Raw genomic sequence first — 22,143 nt, 5'->3', positions numbered from 1 at the left:
GTCCCCCATACCCTCCCCTCCACTCCCCTACCCACCCACTCCCAATTTTTGGCCCTGGCATTCCCCTGTACTGGAGTATATAAAGTTTGCAAGTCCAATGGGCCTCTCTTTCCAGTGATGGTTATACATCAGAAGGAAGATCAGCCAGGGTATGAGAAGTGTTCACTGCCAGTCACAGTGTAATAGAAACAAGACATTTTCTCTCTTCCATCTCTAAACAGGTCCCTCTCCCAAGGGCTGACCATATGTTCCAGAATATAAGTACCATACAAAATAAGAACAGAAACTAAAAGAAGGGGTTCATTTTAACCCCAATGAGCTAGAAATCTCTAGGACATTGTATTGGCTGCTTTTGTGTGTCAACTTGACACAAGCTGGAGTTATCACAAAGAAAGGAACTTCAGGTGAGAAAATGCCTTTATGAGACCCAGCTGTAAGACATTTTCTCAATTAGTGATCAAGGTGGGAGGCCCATTATGAGTGGTGCCATCCCTGGGCTCATAGTCCTGGGTTCTATAAGAAAGCAAGCTGAACAAGCCAGGGGAAGCAAGCTAGTAAGTAACATCCCTCCATGGCCTCTGCATCAGCTCCTGCTTCCTGACCTGCTTGAGTTCCAATCCTGACTTCCTTTGGTGATGAACAGCAATGTGGAAATGTAAGCTGAATAAACCCTTTCCTCCCCAGCTTGCTTCATGGTTATGATGTTTGCGCAGGAATAGGAACCCTGACTAAGACAGACACAGAATATAAAACAGTTCATTGTTTTGTTTTTTAACAATTAAGACTGTATGAAGCACTGCCAAATTTTGCTTTCGAGTTCAACACCACTGAGCTGAAGTCACTGTCAGAGACTTTATTACAGTGAAGTTCCTCACAGGGAACCTGACTCCTCCAACTTCCACCTTTAAACTTTAAATATTGTTTAAATATTTAAATATTCCACCTTTAAAATTTAAATACTTAAACTTCCACCTTCCAACTTTAAATATTGTTAAAATATTTTGTCATGCCAAAGGTTTTCTTTGGTAGATCAGACAAACATTCTTTTTTTTCGCTTAACTTGTTTCTGAATCAATTTCAATTAATAAAACAAAAGCCTTGCATTTACAATGTAGAAATTCAGGCTAATGACACCAGCAGAAGGCTTGCCCTGGGACCACATGCCACCTGATTTAACAGAGTGCTGTAATTAGAAGTGTATACTCCCAGAAATGAAGAGAATATCCTCGCCATTAGCAGCTACCTTTGCTGTCAGCAGCATAAAGGAAGACTTAACATATTTAATAACTCATGCATGCAAATATACAGTATATTATTCAAACCTCATGGAAATGAATTATGTCCCATCATCCACAGGGCTTACTTTTACTGTGATTAATGCACTTCTAAGTGTTTCTAAGTGAGCTTCAATGAAGGATAAAACTTCAGTGTTTACATTCTATGTATGTTTAGCTACCTTGAAATCATTTTTTGTGTGTGTGTGTGAAAATTTCCAATATGTCTCGTCATCACTTTAAATCAAGCCCGCCCTTCTTAGGCATCTCTTGACCCATCATCTTCTGCAAATGCTTTCACTAAACCTCGAACCCAAATTAAAGATCATGCAAAAAGCATACAGGTTGAGTTTGTGTCTTAACACAATAAGGATATACTAGCCTTGTGAGATAGGTACAGGGGTAGGAAACATATGATCAAACAAGGCAATTTAAGATCAAGTCCTCTTAAATTTATGTGGTGTGTTCATTGGTTGTTTGCTTATTGTTTTATTTTGAACTTTTGAGGCAAGGCATCCTAAAAAGCTGTAGCTCAGGCTAACCTCAAACTCACAGTACAGCCAAGGATAACCTTGAACTCCTAATCCTCAGACAGAAGGCTGGAAATACAGTTGAACTATAACGCTGGTTTAGATGTTGCTTGATAAGGCAACTATTTAACTATCCTAAGAATCGATGCGCTCAATACTCTGATCAGCATTCTTGTAAGATACATATTAGATAAAAACTTGTCTTAAAGCCATTCCAAGTAATTGCCAGTAACACGTGTAATTTCTTTAAAAAAAAAAAAAGTTTCTGGTACTAAAACGCAGGGAAAATCAGTAACGGAAATCCCCAAATCTTGATATCTTTGAATCATTACTTTAAAAGTTATTTTTGAAGTATAATTTTTAGATCCCTCAACAGATGCCAGTGTTATAGAATCTTCAAACTTGATGCTAATTTTGTTTCCATAAATTTTCTAAAATAGAAAAAAAGTTTAGCAGGGAACAAATGTTCTTCTTGGGTTCTTGCCTTTACATTAACAACCACAGGTTCCAAGAGAGCAGCAGAAGCCGCTTCCCAGGAGTGCGCAGGCTTCAATGGAAGCTTTTATGACTTATGATTTGGATGAAGGCCGTAGTCAAGGACAAAGCGGTGTATTGTTAGTATTATTAAGTTTTTGAAATAGAGATACAATACTTTCTAGCAAATCCTCATAAAGGCTAAATAATCATTATCAAAAGCTTTTAAATGAAAACCACAATTGTTCTTGGAGAGAACAATCAGAAAAACATTTAATTAACACAATTTTTCTACAGCAAAATCTTCATTATAATACTATATTGGCATTTATAAATCAAATACTCAAGATGATATGTTTTCATTATAAAAAGTAATTGTTTTAACCAAGTGTTTATCAAAAATCTCCCCTTTGTATGAATAAGTCTATATTTTAATGTACTTAGACATTAAAGTCTAGAAATCCCTATAGATTGAAAACAATAAAAAACCCAGATCATGAAGTATTTTATCACATAAGTCAATGAAGTGAAATAACTACCTAAGCATAAAAATTCTCTTAGCTGAACAAAGGAACAGCAGAGAAGATGGTGCAATTTTACCAAAAGTCTCTGAAATGTTTTTACTCTTGACTCTGATAATACATTTGGATGAATTTATGCTAATATACTAATAATTATATATAAGATGAGTACACATCTCACATATATATATTTCAATAATCTTCATCACATAGTGTTTTGGAAACAAGTCAAATTTTCCAGGACAGAAAAATAATTGAATTGAAATATAACTCAATGCAAGTCTAAAAAGCATTAGAGACAAAAATGTAGCAATGATTATATATACAACTTACATGAAGGTGTGAGGTGTGTTACTACTGTAACAAGTGATGAAACAGACTGTACTATTAGATTAACATTCAACACACTTAGTAAATATGTCTATTTATCAAACTTGTGCTTTTAGCGATAAAATTGAAGGAGAGTGCAGAAGGCAAATTCTGTTGGCTTTGATTTACTTTGTGCATTTCCACCCTAATTTTTCTGGAACTAGAAATAACTAGTATTTTTAAAGCAGTTAGTTCTTTTAAATATATAGCAGTGTGAGCTTCCTAGGATGATGACTTGTGGTTTGAGTGAGAAATGTCCCCTCCAGGCTCATGTATTTGTCACTGTTTGGGAAAGTTCTGGAACCATTAGGAGGCAGTTTTACTAAAGTATATTACTGAGGTCCAGTTGTTGTTATATAGGCACTTAGCACTGTGAACTTGCCTTTTTAGAACAGCCTTCACTGTGTTCCATCAGTTTGGGTAAGTTGTGTATTCATTTTCATTCAACTATAGAAAGACTTGATTTCCTGATTTCTGTCTGGACCCAGTTTTCATCCCATAATGAGTTGCTCAGTTTCCACAACTTTGCACCCTTTCTGTTATGGTTGATATCCAGCTTTTAATCTGTGATGATCAGAAGGAATGCAGAGTGTTATTTCAATTTTCTTGTGTCTACTGAGACTTGATTTGTATCTGAGGATGTGGTCAATTTCAGAGAAAGATTCATGATGTTCTGAGAAGGTGTGTGCTTTTAGTATGAGTGAAATGTTCTCTAAAACTCTGGTAAGCCCATTTGGTTTATGACTAGTTAACTCTACCATTTCTCTTTTTAGTTTTTGTCCAGATAACCTGCCTATTGGCAAGAGTGGGGTACTGAAGTCTTCCACTATCAGTGTGTGAGGGTCAGTAAGTGATTTAAGCTTTGTTGGTGTTTCTTTTATGAACTTGAATATCTGCTTATACCCCTGGGAATGGTGGCAGGTACTACAGAGAGGCCATAGCAGGTGGCTTGCTACAGAGATGAGGGTGAGAATGGACTTGGAGGAATAGGAAAAAGATAGTTGATGATTGGCAGTTAGCTTGCTTACTTCCCTGGCAGGTGTGCCCTGTAGGTTCCCAGGTAGTGCCTGCTGGGTTCAGGGCTGGGATAAAGCATTGAGCTGGGAAGTTCTGTATGATCCACTGGAAATGGGAAAAAGAGGGAAGGGGATGTTGCTGAGCTGGGGATGAGACTTAGGGGTTGAACTTGAAAGAGAAGAGAGGTGAGGAACTGTAGTTAGCCTACCTGTATTCCTGGCTTGAATGCAGACCTTATTCTTAAATCTGATTAGTTAAAATATGCGAACTTCCAAGTAAAAATCCCTATGTGGCAGGATTTTCCCTGTCCAATCTATTTAAATATTAGTTCAGCAGGAGGCCTGTGATTGGACAGGGAAAAGAGAGGTGGAGCTAAGAGCGGCAGAGACAGAGAACGACTCAGAAAAGAAGAAGAAAAAAAGCAAGATGAAGATAGATGGACAGGATGATTCAGAACCAGCATGGCTTTAAATAGCCACTGGTAGATATGATATCATAAAGGATAGAATAATTGGAATAACTTGTCCAATCTAGATGGGCAGCTTTTATCATTTTCAAATTGGCTCTGAAATTACTGTATGGGCATATTGTGAACGAGAATTTATTGATACATAAATCTGACTTGTTAATTTTAAGCTTCTAAAGTTTTGTTTCTATAGGGGTTGCTGGGTGTTTTGGCGACTGACCATGGGGTGGAACGGATCCATGGGGTTGTTGCATGGGGTGTGGGGATGTCGCGGCATCAAAGGGAACTCAGGAGTTCAGCTCCGCCTGCGAGACAGCCTAATTGAGATCACCAGGCTGGAGCCATTTGGCCTGCTGGTGCCTGGCAGTAGTTTGAGAAGCCTGTCGGCCATTTTTAATATTTCCCACAATATCCCTATACTGTTTCAATTTTACTGTGAGATTTTAATCTGAGGAATCTTTTAGCCTAATGAATTTTAGTTATAATAGCATAACTAAATTAGTGTTTTCTAAGTTCTTTAATCTGCAACTATTTCAATATCACATGAAAGTAGTCTTATCTTAATAATAAATGTTGACTTTCTAGATGCTTATTTTAAATGCAAATGAATGAAAATTCTATAAAACAATTCTAGACCATAAAAACGAGAGAACAAAAATATTAATGTGTCTTTAGAGTTAATAAATTTTCATCAGCAAGTAGTGTATTTGTTCTAATTAATTTTTGAAAATCTTATTTTCAGCCTATGTTCTAGACCATTTATTTAACATGTTTTAATGTACGTAGTTCTTAAACAACAAGGTGGTTTGATGTTTCAAATTATGCAAACACTTTAACAGACACACAGAGGATCTTTTTTCCATAAACACTCTACAACTGTATTGTGTGAGCATAGAAGTGGAAGATGCAGGACCATTACTTCCCAGCTTGACCCTTGACAAGTCTGAGAGATCTGTGTAGGTTTGCCTTGCGTCACTTTCCCCTCCTCCAGCTGGATCCATAAGTAGGCAAGCATCCTGGTTACTTTGGTTTCAGATATTTCCTACTGTATTGCCCTGAGAAGAGGCAAGTTTTATCTCAATTTTCTACTAATCTTTACTATGTATTATACTGAGGAAGAAGAGGTACCACCTCTTCTTCATGCTCCTCTTTATGTTTCAGGCTCACAAGGACAATCTGTAAGGCAGCTGCTCTAGATATCTCTAGAGTCATCAGTAGAGAACAGGGGCCTTGGAGCAAGCCCATCTGCAGAGTCCTTGCATCAGGAAACCACACAGGAAGTGGTATTTATTATCTGTGAAGTGCATGTGGATACTCTTCCAAGTTATAGGTACCACCTAGTTTCCTTTAGGCCCAAGAACCATTTCGTTATGTTCTTTAAATTGAGTGTGTTAATCCTGGTTGGTTTCACATTTCTTACCACAAAAACAGATTCCAGGGCTACCCATTTACAATTCCAGGACTCTTCAGCAACTTTTTTTTTATTATTAAAACAAATAGATTCTCTTGCATCTGTCAAGCGTGTTTAATACCATTGACTTAATGCTGTTATTTCCATTGCTCACGAGACTGCCTCATTATCTCATACTACCCACAAATATATACTTCCCATGACTCTTCCAGAGGCAGTCACTGTATTTTATCGAAGATGAACCCTAGGGCACCTCTTACCCAGAATACTAAAAAGACATTGGGAATGAACATTTCTTTATTGATTATGCTAAATTAGCCATTGATTTGATTCTTACAGCCTTCAGGCAGAACGATAAATGTTCTGCCTTCCTTAGCCATAATTGCTTTATTTTCAGAATAGGCTTTGCTTCTTCCCAGACACAGCCACCAGTGAAACACAAACACAAGGATGAAAAAGAGCTTGGTTATCCATGAAAGGATCAGATAACTTCACTGTGCAACTACCAAGGCTTAGAACCCACCCTAGAGAGTGCAGCACTGGAATTGCAAGTGAGCATATTATCACAAGGAACTCTGGTACTAGAAGTTCTCAAAGGAGACAGGTGTGGCACCTTCCCCCCAAGAGACTGTGTTGCTTGTGCTGTGGATCCTGCATAGAAGAAAGTGTGGCTGCTGTGATGCCATCAACAGCAAGTAAAAGGGACCTGCTATACTCCCTGAAACTCCATAGACTGTATACCTGTAGCAAGACTGAGTGGGTGCAGTTCAGTGCCCATGTTAGCAGATGCACCACCATCGGTGTGTGTGTGTGTGTGTGTGTGTGTGTGTGTGTGTGTGTGTGTGTACCAAGTTCAACAGGAGTCACACCAATGGTAATCTGTACATCATGGTTATTGTAGTGGTTTCTGCAATATTTATGAAAGAATGCCATATAGCATCATAGTTACAAGAGGTCCTGGATTATACCATCTCAGAGACCAAGGACAGAGGATTAAAGAATACTATAAAGTGTGGAACTTCATAGACTCTGGTCTGGTTTGAAATGTCCTTCCTGGACAAGACTGCTGACCCAAGTGAGTGGGAGGTACCAGGAGGACTCAGAAGGAAGAAAGCATTTTAAAGTTCAGGGATCGCTGAGGCGTATTTCTGGGGCTGATGCCAGTTTGCAAGTCTTAAGTTAGCACTTCTCTCTGCTTTAGGTCCCTAGGAAGTGATCTGGAAGATAATTTGCTATTTCCCCAAAGTCTGGTTTATGTGGCTTGCTAGAGTGGTGTCCAAATGCATCATTCCATCTGTCCTTTGCATCTAAGCACTTGAAAGTTGCAATATCTTAAGAGCATGATTCCATGGTAGATGCTTGAATTCTGGCTTTCTCCCTTCTTATTTTGGCCACATTTTTTTTGTTCAGCTGATGAGAAGGTTAAGGTTTATCTCTCTTGGTCCTTGTGGGGAGCTTAATCAAGCTGTGTTCTTTATGCAAAGACACTTTTCCTAACTCAGTATCCTAATCATAACATGCTAGGCAGTTGAACCTGTATGGAAGTCTATTACTCCCAGAAAGCTTCATCATATAAATGATTCATTTTGTGATACCTTAATATAATGTGCTGTTATCAATCTTGACATATGAATAAGAATAAGACTTGGTGGGAGTCCACACCACCTCTATGACGTCACCACAAAAAATGACCAAAGAAATGAAATTTAATGAACCTATAATTTGTGAATAGTGGTACAATGGCTGGAACTGCTATAATGAAGGAGGAGACTGTGCAGTTATAACTCCACGTATGGACTCCATGTGTGCCCCTCAGACACACACTCATTTCACAGTGCATTTTCTCAAAGCACATTAGGATACTTACCCAGGGAAAAGTCTTCCTTCTAGAAAAGCTGATTCTCAACCTCAGTGGCCTTTGAGGTGGTAATATCAGTTCCTATCACTAATTAATTTTTGCCTAAAACAGCTGTAGAGACGTCTGCTATACTTGTATAGGCAGATCCTCTGGGTATGGAACATGTGGTATTTAAAAACTGTGAAATATTTGCATATGCTTTTCCTAATCAAAGGCCTGTGGTTTATCATATTCCACTACCAACACAAGATCAGATTCATAGTTTATATAGCTTCCATTTCCTTTCGAAATCTGATCTGAGATTCCAAAGTGCAAAGGGAATAGGTACAGGATCCACCTCCTAAAGGATGCTTCTTGAAGACCACTTGGTACCACTCCCCTGAGCAATAATTCTACAACCTGTGTAGTGTGTGATAATGAGATCAGGAAACAAGATGTTATGTTTTGTCCTACACCATTAAATCATTTGATTTGGGGAACATTATTTCATCTTCCTCCAATAATATCTGCAATATGTCTTCCAGCTGCATAAATCTGTGCTCTTCCTCCTTGTTAAGCTTAATTTGAGCCCTAGAAGATAAACTAATGGATGAGGAATATAGCTGCAGTTGAGTATCACAATGTTGGCCTTAAGCCAACTGAAGTCCCAAGTTATAAAACCGCTGAGTTCAATATGACAGCAAGAAGAGTTATTTAATCTCACTCTTCTAACATTCTGGTTGTTTCACCTGCCAAGGTCACACTGTTAAATAAATACTGACCAGAATTTTTACCTGGATGCCCTAACTTCTAAAAAAAAAAAAAAAGACCATGAATATAGGGCCCTGTGTCGGAGATTTGCCCAATGGGTCACATAAAAGCTGTTCTGTGTGAGAAAGTGTCAAGAGCTTGGCAGCATTGAGCCACAGTGAGGCAAAAACATGGAAACTCCCTGGGACTCATAACGCATTCAGCAGAAAGATGCTTTAAGACACTGCTTATTCATGTTGATTTAAAAAGAAATCTCTCAGATCATAGTTAAGTATTTTCTTAGAAACTACCAGAAATCTCATGCCTTCACCTCAGCCATAAGACACATTAAAATGTATGACTAGGAAAGGGGCGAAGCATCCTAGGTATTCACTGGGTGTTCCCTTGCAGGAGCACAGTGGTGACTTTACTGGGTCCCATTACACAGCAGCCTTCAATGCATCTTCCCATCTGCTCTCTATTTTCACTCTGCTGGTGACAGCGATTTCTTGCACCTTCATTTGGGATCATTGTAAATCCTTATTGTTCAGCTATTCTCTATTAACTTCAAAAATGAATATACAATTATAAGAAATATAGAAAACACACTGCAAAAATTTCAAGATGTAAGCTAAAAAAATTCCTATATTTTTATTTGCACATCATATTTTATTCCCCCGTCCCCATCCACCTTTCAACTGTTCCACATCCCATACCTCCTTCCCACCTCCCTATCTTCATATGGATGTCTACACTAGCTAAATAATTGTGATAAACTATACAAGTTACCTGATTGCCTGTAAACCTGTAGAAGAGATGAGAATTCTAACATACTTCAATTTATTCTGTTCTCTTTACTACCACTCCACAATATTTCTGAAGTTGTCTTGGATATTATCTTCAGGGTTTTATTGTATGAGCATGCATGATACCAGGCTGTTACTATGTTTCCTTATACATCCTATGACAGTAGCAAAGTGATTTTGATTATGGAGTTATCTTATGTAACATAGCTTTTTAATGCTTTGGTAAACTTTGATCTTTTGCTTGAGTTTGTCGGAGCTCTTCTATCAACTAACAAGTAATTGGAACATGTGGTGAGTCTGCATAGTTGAAAATGCCTTCGCATCCAAGTCAGGTGAAGCACAGATTTTAAAATCTTTTGCTCTAAATCACCCCACTGGGTGTTTATGTTTTTTTCATCATTTGGAGGATGTTGGCAGACATCATCTTGTTTCTCTTTGTGTTGTGAGATTTGACCAATAGGAGGGACATTATTTATTGCTTTCTAGTTGTTCTTTCCACATTTGAGACTTTGGATGCATATGGTGTACTCTTTACATTACCAGGAGTTAATTTCCTACCAGCAACCCTGTTACTCTGTTGTATCTACCTAACTATGCAACATACACATTAGTAAGTTATTTCTTTCTTTCCTGTAAATTCTTTTTTCCTTTTTGATGCTGTCTATTTTCTACTCCATATTTCCTTCTTCTTTGACCCTCCTCATTTTATTCTGAATTTTCCAACATTTTTAGACTTTGGGCATCCCCAAATTCCTCCCTGCACACATCAGGTTTCTCTCTCTCTCTCTCTCTCTCTCTCTCTCTCTCTCTCTCTCTCTCTGTGTGTGTGTGTGTGTGTGTGTGTGTGTGTGTTGTTTGGTTGTGTGTTTGTTTGGGGGGTTATAATGTAATTACATCATTAATCTTCCACAACGATCTACAGGCACTGAAGGAATGGTGAGAGTGGAAGAAATAGTCTTAGCCAAGGAACAGCACTTAAAATGGTTATCCAATAGGAAATGTCAGCCCTGAAAATGTCTATGTACAAGTGATATTATACAGACTGAGCAGGAGGGATTTATGGATTTATTGTTGGTTTATTAGAAGCTGCTTAGTCTTACAATGCCCTTTCTTGAAACTAGGTTACCTCAAACACCGAACCTCTGTAACAACTGACTTTTGGTAGCTGTTTCTCTTGGAGCATATTGTTTTTCTCTAATAGAAAGTAGTTATAGAGTAATCTTCTCATTACCTGTCCAGGGGCCTTAAAAGGCCTCATCCACTCCTTCTGTTTTATTAATGCTGCATCCAATTGTGACTTCCAGTTAGCAGCAGACCAAGGCTTTGCATCTAGTACCACTGTTTGTGTTGGTAGATGCAGGAATCCCACACACCCTTCTAGGCTGCCTGCAAAGACATATGTCTTTAATCTGTCTCCATTTTGGTGCCTTTTATTTATTTTTAATTTCTTAAATTAAAATATGCTTACATCATTCTCTCCCCTCCTCTTCCCCCTCCAACTCTTCCCATGTTCTTTTATTGTACATAGCAAACTCCTTCTGTCTAAAAAACCCACACAGATGTAGTACCAGTATATTTTTCTGTAATTATTTCTTTGCTTATGTCAAATCCAGACTGGTTTTCCATCAGAAGTTAGAATTCCAAATGCATATTTTTGGAAGTTTCCTTTCATGCTGCCTATGTTTAGATTTGAGGTTAAAAATTAAATGTATTTTTTATATTTAAAATTATAATCAATCTTTTAATTTGGATGAGTCGGAACTCAATGATATTTCCATTTAAAAAAATAAGAATTTCTTAAACACAGAAACCACACATTTTAAAGCGACAATCTGCACATAATGGGGGATATGTAGTGTTTGAATTTCTGAGTCTGAGTTACCTTACTCATTGTAATATTTCCAGTTCCATCCATTTTCCTGCAACTTTAATAATATTTTTTATTTGTAGCTAAATGCATCCTATGTGTATATGGACCACATTTTTAAAATATCCTTGCATCAGTTGATGGACATCTAGACTGCTTCCATCTCTAAGCTATTGTGATGGGAAAATCAATGAGCATGGGAAGTCTTCTCCGTCAGAGATTATGGAGAATATGCCCAGGGGTAACACCGATGGGTCACATGGTATATATTTGCTTCCACACTGATTTGCATAGCGATACTTCTGGTTTATACTCTCACCAACAGTGAATAAGTAGTCACCATTCCCCACATCTGTAGATCTCTAGAGGCCAAGAATGGAGTCATGAGATGGGGAGAAAAAGTCCTTAAGTGACTGGGACCTAAAATAATAAAAGGAGACATAAAGGTAGAGTGGCGGGGTACATAGCATGGAAAGGGTTAACCAGTGACAGAGTAGGAAGATGGGAGGGAAATGGTTAGCTGGAGTGTGAGGGGAAACAAGAAAAATTATAGAGGTGTCGGAAAGCCATATAAAAACCTACTACTTTATGAACTTACTAAAAATATAATTTAAAAATAAAAGAGTTGGAATGGAGGCACCCCTTATGGATAACGCTATTCTCAGAAAACATGTTATTAAACAAAAATTCCAATGCCAGATGCCTATCAGTTGCTGGACACAGGAGCCCCAGAAGATACTAAAACAAAATAGGCTATTGCTATTGTTCCTGCTTGTGCATCAGAGCTATACAATAAGACTCTATTGTTGACAAATCCAAACATTTGAGACAAAAGGCATAAAAGTAATCAACTAGAACTGTGCTGCAAGCTTCCTTCCTGCTCTCTAGCATTCATGGTGCCAGACAGATGGTGATGCACAGGTTGCTGGGGAAGAAAATTCATCAGTGGACTTACCCAACTCTGGACTCTGTTATAACAAAACATGCCAAGCAGGATATACCCACTGGTTTCATCGTAGCACAACTGTTTAGAGGGCAACTAATCATTTTCTGGTGAGATTTGAGGTCTGCACCATGGGAGAGAAAACATACCTGGTACAAAAAATACGCTTGGTAGTACAAAGCTGGTCAAAAGACTATGTCTGAGGAAGTCGTGATCCCTAGGGTAAAATCTACCATTGATACTTTGCTAAATGGACATGTAGTCAAATTGCATTCTAAATATCTGGTTTTTATACTCAAATACCAGTGCTGCCCTCAGCTTGGTCGGAGAAGCTTCTTTCGACTGTGGGCAGAAGCAAATGCAAAGATTCATAACTGGGAAAAGTACTGAGAATACATGGCTATAGAATGCTCAGGCAAAATGGTACATCTATAAACCATTTTTCCAAAGCCCCAGGAAAATCACAGAAGAGGAAGGTGAAGGACTGTAAAAGTCAGAGCATGGAGACAAGAGCTCTGAAATGCTGCCTTGTGGACTTTACAAGGCACTGAAATAATGAGCAAACAAATGCTGTAACTACCTGCATAAAATGTGCACAACAAAACCACGAAAAAAGAAAGGAGACCAGTTGGGCAAAAGAAGGGCAGCAACAGGAGTGGGAGGAGAACAAGAGGGAGGAATAGGTGGAGAAAGAAAGGAAGGGTAAAGAAAAGGAGGGAGGGAGGGAAAGAAAGAAGGAAGGAGGGAGGAAGAAAGAAGGAAAGAGAAAGAGAGAAAGAGGGAAAGAGAAAGAGAGAGAGAAAGGAAGAAAAAGAAAGAAAGAAAGAAAGAAAGAAAGAAAGAAAGAAAGAAAGAAAGAGAGAAAGAGAGAAAGAGAGAAAGAGANAGAGGAAGGAAGGAAGGAAGGAAGGAAGGAAGGAAGGAAGGAAGGAAGGAAGGAAGGAAGGAAGGAAGGAAGGAAGGAAAAGAAAGACTGACTCTGGAACTTCTACTATAGACAAAAGAGCCAGAAAAAAAATTGTCCTAATGTTGGCCCTTCTCCCCATTACTGAGAGGAATTTTTTCTAGTACAGATGAGACAAGATCTGACCTGACACGTTTCCTGGGATTGGAGAGATATAAGGTGACTTAGTTCTATGTTATGAGCATGATGATCTAAATGTAAGGTGATAGATTAATAATTTCTTCTGAAAATAGTGTGATTAACTGTGAAACATTCTCAGGAATTGTTCTGATTTAAGATTTCTTCAGATACAGTCATAAAGATATGACTTCCCAGAGAATATAATAGAAAAAACACAACTTTCTGAAATGTTAAGATGGAGATGCTGAAAGGTGTTATGTTATATGATGTGACATCTGAATCTTAGACACCTCTTCTGCTCTGATGCTAAGAGAGCATCATCCACTGTAGCCAAGAAGGTCTCGGGACTAAGATGCCCCAGACGTGTTCTTCATCTGTATCCCTCCATCATTCATGAGTTTAAAATTACTAGACAACATCTCTGATTTGTATCTCATTGTGCAACTTCACCAAACAGGAATGAAAAATTAAAGAAACTGAGATACAGTTTGTCACAGAGTAAAATAAACATTGGCTTATATCAATAAAGTGGAATGCAATACTATACAGCAATGTCAGTATTCTATTTTTCTGAAGTATAGTGACTTATGGAGCTACACAACTCGACCTTTTAAGGAGGAAGGCAAACTTCAACAAATATGTGAATAGCTCAGCAATATGGTAAAATGGTCAGGCCTGAGAAGAGCACTTCTCTATTGCTGATATATAGAGTGAGAATTAATGATCAACAATTATGTCAAGAAGGTAAATAGATATCACATAGTCAAGTGACCAAAAATTCCTTAAAATATTTCAGCATGTTTTCAGTAAGACTTTGATTTTGGTTGGCCAACTTTCATCGCTATCCTCACCTACATGCAGGTGGCATGAAGTAGGATGTGCCTGCCAAAACATTAAAAAGCTGTTCTTAAAAAGAAAACTGACATAGAAATAAAACTGAGGAGATAAGATCAGCTGATCTAATGGCTACAGTACCTAAGTGAGTTAGGCAGTCAATGAATCAAATCATCCACTTGACCAACATCTGCCATTTAGAACACTGTGCAAACCATCCCAAATTGGGTGACAACAAACATCTACTACTCTTTTCTCTCTGCTTCTAGAAGAATTTGGGCATAGTATAATGCATAATTCTTTCTCTGCTTTATAATATTTGTAACCATTGGGTACAAGAAGAGAATGCCTGGGATGATGGAAACAGCAGGGAATGGGAGCCACCTGGAGAATTTCTCATCTATATCTGGAAACTGCATGAGGCATATCAAAGGTTTTGACCTGAAAAAAAATTGCAGCCATAGAATCTCCCACTGGTCCCTTAAAGTGACCTTCCAGGAGAATGTGTGGAATATAGAGAAGACAAGCATCACACGGTGATCAGTTGGAGGCAATGCTTCTTTAGTGGAGCCTTGGGGATGGCAAACTGTTACTTTCGCTGTGTCAAGTTCATTAACAGGTTCGCTATTGAACACAACTCAGCTTCAGACAGAGGTTGCTAACCATGGTCATGAGGTAGTAAAGAAAGCACACGGCTTGTCTGGATGGCTCGCTAGGATGGAACTCAATTCTATGGCCCAAATTCATTGATATTGAAAAGAATCTACCTCTATTAAGTACTCCTTTTTATCTGAGGGTCACTAAGTTTGTTGCCAGAGGATCACCCAGACTATGGAATATCATTCGGGTAAAACTAAAGGTGGAATGTTGTGAAGGATTTTCTCCTTACGTTACAGGCCTAACTCTCAGAACATCAATTTTGTAACAGAATTAATATTATTCACCCATGCATTAAAAAGAAAATATTAAGGTAAAACTCTGATGTTTTCATTGCAATAATAGCCGATCTTAAAACATCAAGCATTATAATTTGAAGTCAATTCTTTCTCCTTTATATTGTTACTTCTACATAGAGGAACAGGAAGAGGACATGTAAAAAAGAAATCAGGAAGAAACAACTCCAAGATTTTAACCAAACTAAGTAGAAGCATCATGATCCTAGTGACAAGGGAAAGAAAATAATTTGTGTGACAATAGAAATATTGACATGAATGTATAGCAACTTTTACCTTTCAAATTGTTTAGTTACTCAGGTTTGATTATGGTATTGTTTTTTAACAAAACTTGTTTTGTGGACTGTTTTTCTCTCATCTCTAGGTCCTCTCTTGTACTCTTCCATGTAACCCCCCATAGCTCCCTTCCCACTTAAATCTATTTTGTTTTTGCCCAAGGACAGGTGACTTAAAGTAATGTCATTATCACTTGGAAGAAGTTAAATCTCTCAGTCACAGCACACAACCCCACCCCTGTAGCTGTTCAAGAAGAACCTCTAGCCTTAATACATATCACGTTCACATGAGGACAAAAGTGTCAGGCAGCAGCAACAGCCTTAGGAACTCTGTCACTGCTGCAGACAGTGCACTGACCTGTTCACTTTGGAGGAACTACAATTTGATTCCTTAGAACGGTCAATGTAGCAGAGTATTATGACACTAATAAAGTCACACTGCTCTGCAGAGGTCTTAAGAAGTGCTGAACTCTGCAGTTTAATCATTAGAAGAGATGGCAATGACCTGGTGTGATTCTACTATGCCAAAGCTGTTTATTGTATTCAATGTAATTCAATTCCATTTTGCCTTCCTGGTCAAAGGTCTCCCCATTACATCCTGCTATATCTAATGAGTAAATTGTTGGGACATATCTCTAATGTTGCTTGACACCCACCTCTCCCATCACTCCAAACCCTTTACTTTACCCTTATTTACATAATAACAGGAAGCTTTTGTATAAATTATGCCCCTGTTTTGCATGAGGCCAATAGAAGACAAAAGTATGTCTTTTATGTTCACTGAGAATTAATTCTTTATGAACATCATTTATTCATTGTGAGTAATTTAGAAGGTTGTTGAATTGGTAAAATAAATAAATAATGGGACTGACCTAGATTCAAATTCTGGGTCCACTTTCTTAGCATGTACCCATTGCCAAGTTGTTCCATATCACTGAGTTCTAACAATTGTACTATGTAAATTTTAATAAGAATGCTCTCTCTCATAGGTCTTTCAGGATGTAATAGATAAAGAATGTGAAAAGCTTATGAGCTCTACCTAACCCTGTGCACTCACAAAATACTGTGTCTTATAATTATAGTGTAATTTGTGGATCATAAAAATCTATTATTTTATGAACACTAATTTTAGAAAATTCAGAGATGATATTTTTTACACAGAATGAAGAAAGCTAAGAACATTACATTTACCAAACAAGGTTAAGTTAAAAACTTGAAATTTTTCTTGAACTCAAAAGAAATGAATTCCAAGGACAACGAAACTAGAGCTGGCATGGCAGCTTGCACCTACAATGCTTGTACTGAGAAAAGGCTGAAGCAGGAGAATGTCAAAGTTTTGAAATTAACCTGGAGATAGGTAGTGAGACCCTGTAAAACACAACAAAACAAAAGAAAAAGAAAAAGATAGGCAGCTGGGCATGGTAGCACAGGCCTTTAATCCCAGCACTTGGGAGGCAGAGGCAGGCGGATTTCTGAGTTCGAGGCCAGCCTGGTCTACAAAGTGAGTTCCAGGACAGCCAAGGCTACAGNGTTCGAGGCCAGCCTGGTCTACAAAGTGAGTTCCAGGACAGCCAAGGCTACAGAAAAACCCTGTCTCAAAAAAAAAAAAAAAAAAAAAGAAAGAAAGAAAGAAAAAGAAAAAGATAGGCAAAATGAAGCAAAAGCAGCCAAACAGGCTAGACACTAAAATAAAGCAGGCTCTTTCAAGAAAAGACCTGATGTGGGCCCAGACTCAATTCAGTCGTGGCAAACTCTGGACACTTAGAGCACCACACAGGTTAGAATTACCTAAAAATGTGAATGGAGTTCTAGTACCTGTGTGTTTATTCCTGCAAAGCGTTTGTTGGAGGAGGAACAGAGGGGCAGAATTTCATTTTTTTCCCTATATGGGTTCACTGTATAATGGAAATGGAGCTCCCTACATCATAAAAAAATGTCCATTTAAAAAGAGAAAGCCACAATGGAAAAGGAATAAATGTATTAGGGCTAATTCTATTGTCAGTACATCTTCACAGAAAAGTGTAGGCTTAGATTTAAAAACAAAAAACCAAAAAACCCTACTTCAGTAAGGGTTTTTAAACAGTTTAACCTTCCTTCTAGCCCACCACCCATCAGAAATAGTGGGAAGAAATGGTTAATAGGGCAAAGGAGGATGCAGACCTGTTTAGAAATAGTTCTTTTGGTGAGTTCAGTCTTTGTTGTCAGGATATCAGCAGTTCAGTTCACAGGGATCAGCAGCAGTAGCTTGACTTAGAAGAAACCGAGAGGCTCTGCCAATCAGCCCAAATCCACAGACGCAGCAAGAAGCCACGTGAATATCACAAGAAGTTCTTTGGTGCATTTCTCTCTACAAAGTCATGACAAATGATGATCAGCCCAGAAGGCAAGGCAAACCAATGCCACAGCATCATCAATGAAGACCAGTGTCAGCAAAGCTCAATGAAGACCAGCAAAGAGTGGCAAGGTGAACCAATGCCACAGCCTTGTCCATTGTCTGTTGGTTTATACTTATACCCTTGCCAAATATCGTGTGTCCTCTCAAGTGTCTGCTCCAGCAAAACCCCACATGTTCTTTTTCCAGGCAGCTTCTAGAAAAACACCACTTGTCGTTCTCAGCAAAACATCCTCTCATAAGACAGTTTCCAAAAAAAAATATATCAGATAACACAACTAAGTCTCCAAGTAAACCAGAAATTTCCACTTCAGGAAAGGCTCATAGCTGAGAGGAAAATGTAAACCCTGAAGGAAAAAAAAAAAACTATAACACACAGGGAAGTGAACAGAATCCAAGTCAACTAAGCACTAAAGGAAATAGCATCACTGAGACACAATCACTCAGACGAGAGAGATGACTAGATGGGTAAAGTGCTTAATGTATAGGCACAGAGACCTAAAATTGTATCCCCAGCATGCTTGTAAAAGCTCATCATGTTGGCACTTTGTAACCATAGTGACTGTATGTGTGTGTGTGTGTGTGTGTGTGTGTGTGTGTGTGTGTGTGTGTGTAGGGAAGTGGGAGGCAAATCCAGGGAACTTTCAGGTAGCCAGTCCAGTGTATATAGGTAAGCTCCAGGTTTAAGAGACCCTCTCATAAGATAAATCTGAAAGTGTCAAAAGACACTGGGCATCAATCTCTGGATTACACACCATGCTTGCATAGTAGAGCACACCCAAACATGTGCATATACCACAAAGGCACAGTGTACATGTACACACACACACACACACAAACACACACACACACACACTAAAATAATCAATTGGAAAAAATCAATTAAACCAATAGTTGGTTATTAGAAATGTTGACTAAAATAGTTAAATCTCTACTCAAGCTAACTAAAGAAATATTACCAGTTTTATCAAAATCAGAAATAAAAGCAGGCATTTTATGACTGATTGCACATAAGTTGGTTGTCATAGAATATGACCAATAACTTTATATCCAAAAGTTCAATAATTTAAATGATATAGATTATTTTATTGTTAAAATCTACTGGAGATTACAAAGCATCTAATCATATATAAATTAAATAAATGAAATTTGTAGTTACAAATTTTCCCAAAGAAAAATCACAGGTACAGTTGGTTCTCTCAACCATTTCTTTCAAATACTTAAGATAGAAATAATATCAGTTCTATGAATATTTTACAGAAAGCAGAAAAGAAGAAACACATGCCTTTTTTTTATTAGATCAACAATATAAGGATACAAAAACTCAAGCAAATGACACTATTAACCAGTGTTTCTCAAAAGCACTGATAATACTTAATAAAATATTAGCTAATAAATATAGCAATATATAAGAAAGAAAATGCATCCGATCAGGTGGCATGTCTCTTGGGAATGCAAAGCTGTATTAACAATACAAAGTCAACCAAATTAATTAATTGAATTAGCATGCTAAATATGAAGAACAAAACCATATTATAGACTTAATAAAAACATCTCAAAATTTAATAATCTTTCTTGATAATAATAGAAATTCTACTGTAAAAGAATGATACACTCAAAGTCTGTTGCTAAGGTCACAATAATGTTCCTCCTTCTGATAAAAGGACAGAATGGGTATGCATAACCATCTTCTTCAAACCATACTAGCAAACATATCCTAAGCTACAAGACAAGAGAAATTAAAAAAATAAACTGTACACTTTAGAAAAAACAGAAAATACTGTAGCCTATATGCAATGTAATTTTTCATTTGGGATAGTTATTATAACCAATCATTAAAATTTATAAGAATACAGGATACAAGCTCAATATACAAGAACACACCATATTTCTCTATAGTTACAATGGAACATTGGAGTTATTTTAAAATTTAAATTTAAAAGGTCATCAGAAAATAATATATAGCATAGAACTCCAAATAATGGAAGTAACAAAGTATAAATCTAAAGAGATACATAATTTATAACCCAATTGCTGGAACATAAAAAGTAAAGATTTTCCAAAGAAATTGGGGCAAATATTACATTAATGGCTTAGAAATTTCAATATTTTTAATATATGATACAATTCTGTGGGAGATTATTTTTATTGTTGTTTGGTGATGGTGGTGATTTGGTGTGTTTTGTAGATAGCAGAGAACCAATTCCAAAATCTATTTACAAATGCAAAGAGTCAAAGACGCTAAAACAGACAAAATAACTTTAAAAAAGAACTGCAACATCGTGTGAAGAGCCACCTTATCACAACTTTATCACACCTTATCACCGTATCACACAAGATTATGCAATGACTGCTGAACATGTCCCACACCACTAGCTATGGAGAAAAGAGACACCACTACACATCCATCGGAAAAGCTAAAATTAGAAAAGCTGATCACACGTAGTTTGGGGAGGATGTATAAGAACTAGAATTCCCATATGCTGCCTGTGCAAATATAAAATGATACTTCAAAGTGGGAAAATAGTTTGGCTGTATCTTAGAACTTAAGTATACACTTCCAAATGGGTTAGCCATTTTACTTGAAAGTTTACACAACAGTAATTAAAACAAATCTTCATTTCAAGATGGGTTAGAATATTCAAAGAAACATTCTTTGTAATAGAAGCTACAAATAATCTAACTATTCATGAGCAGGCAAATACCTATAGGCACATTGCAGCACACCTATCGAAAGTGCCCATACATTTCCTGGAGAGGACAGAACTTTTAACACATACTCATTAGTGATTCTCCCTTTTTTGTTATTTCCTTTATTTTTCTGAGATTATAACATAATTACATTATCCCCCCCATCCTTTTCTTCCCTTTAAACTTTCCCATATACAGACCTTTGATCTCTTTTAATTTCATGGCTGCTTTTACGATAATTATAATTACATATATGTATTTATATATGTGTATGTGTGTTGTAAAATATAATTATTATTATAAAACATACATATGTTTTACATGTATATGATTGTTGTTAAATATACATAGATACACACATATATGTATGCATGTATGTATTTATTTATTCCCAAACACAACCTGCTCTATCTGTTTTATGCTATTGTATGTACGTTTTCAGAGCTGCATTGTCCTGGATAACCAACTGTGCTGTTTCTTGGGAAAGATGACTTCTCCCAGTCTCAGCATTCCTTAGTTGCTCATAGTTCATTGGGTAGGGTTGAAGCCTCATGGACTTTGCCCATCCATGTTAGAATGCTTACTCTTTTGTTCTTGTTCAGCTCACATTTAAGCAGTCGTATTCGTGAGACTTCATGGATGTAGTTTTGACAGTAATTATGCAGAGTTTTAAGAAGCCAAATGCCTGTATGGCTTATTATTCTATTTATATAAAATTCTAAAAATGACAAACTAATCTGCCAGAAAATAGGTTAGTTGGTGCCTGGGGATGAGAGAGGAGGACGGGTAGGAGGTATCAGCATAGGGCAAGAGGAGCTGCTTTTTGATACTGCATATGTTCATACTCCTCATGATGATGCAGCATGTGCATGTATGTCCAAGAGCATCAAATTGTGTGATTTATATATGTGCAGTTTATTGCATGGCCATTATGCCTCAATGTGCTATTTAAGAAATTGCAATGTTATGCACTAACCAGTACCCCAGAGCTCTTGACTCTAGCTTTATATGTATCAAAAGATGGCCTAGTCGGCCATCACTAGAAAGAGAGGCCCATTGGACACACGAACTTTATATGCCCCAGTACAGGGGAACGCCAGGGCCAAAAAAATGGGAATGGGTGGGTAGGGAAGAGAGGGGGAGGGTATGGGGGACTTTTGGGATAGCATTGGAAATGTAATTGAGGAAAATACATAAAAAAATTAAAAATAAAAAAAAGAAATTGCAATAATTCTATATTTGTTAGTGTTTACTTACCCAAATTAAATGAGAAATGAAAGCATCACTCCTTGATTCACCAATACCAATATTTAGATGTTCAAAGACTCTCAGAATGCAGAGTCAATTTCCTAATCATATCGTTTTTGAAGCCTTTGATTTCTTCCCTTTAATTTAACATTAGAAGCCAAGGCTGAAAGCAACTGTCTCCTACATCAGTCAGCCAGGCTTTGTCTTTAACATTTAATTAAGGATGAAATGGAGGAATCATTTGATACTTCACCCCACCATTTCTTTTGGCTTCAAACTGCATGAAAGCTAAATATGTTTCAGAAGAGGTGACTGCTGCTTAAATCACATAAATATTGAACGGTTCACACCTATTTCCAATGATCTTTGCCTGAACACGGTTCACAGCCCATACAATCAGG

The sequence above is a fragment of the Mus caroli genome, chromosome 12 (assembly GCF_900094665.2).
Source record: "Mus caroli chromosome 12, CAROLI_EIJ_v1.1, whole genome shotgun sequence".
In the NCBI taxonomy this organism is placed as follows: domain Eukaryota; kingdom Metazoa; phylum Chordata; class Mammalia; order Rodentia; family Muridae; genus Mus; species Mus caroli.
The sequence above is the reverse complement of the archived record's forward strand: the minus strand, read 5'-3'. Positions refer to the sequence as shown.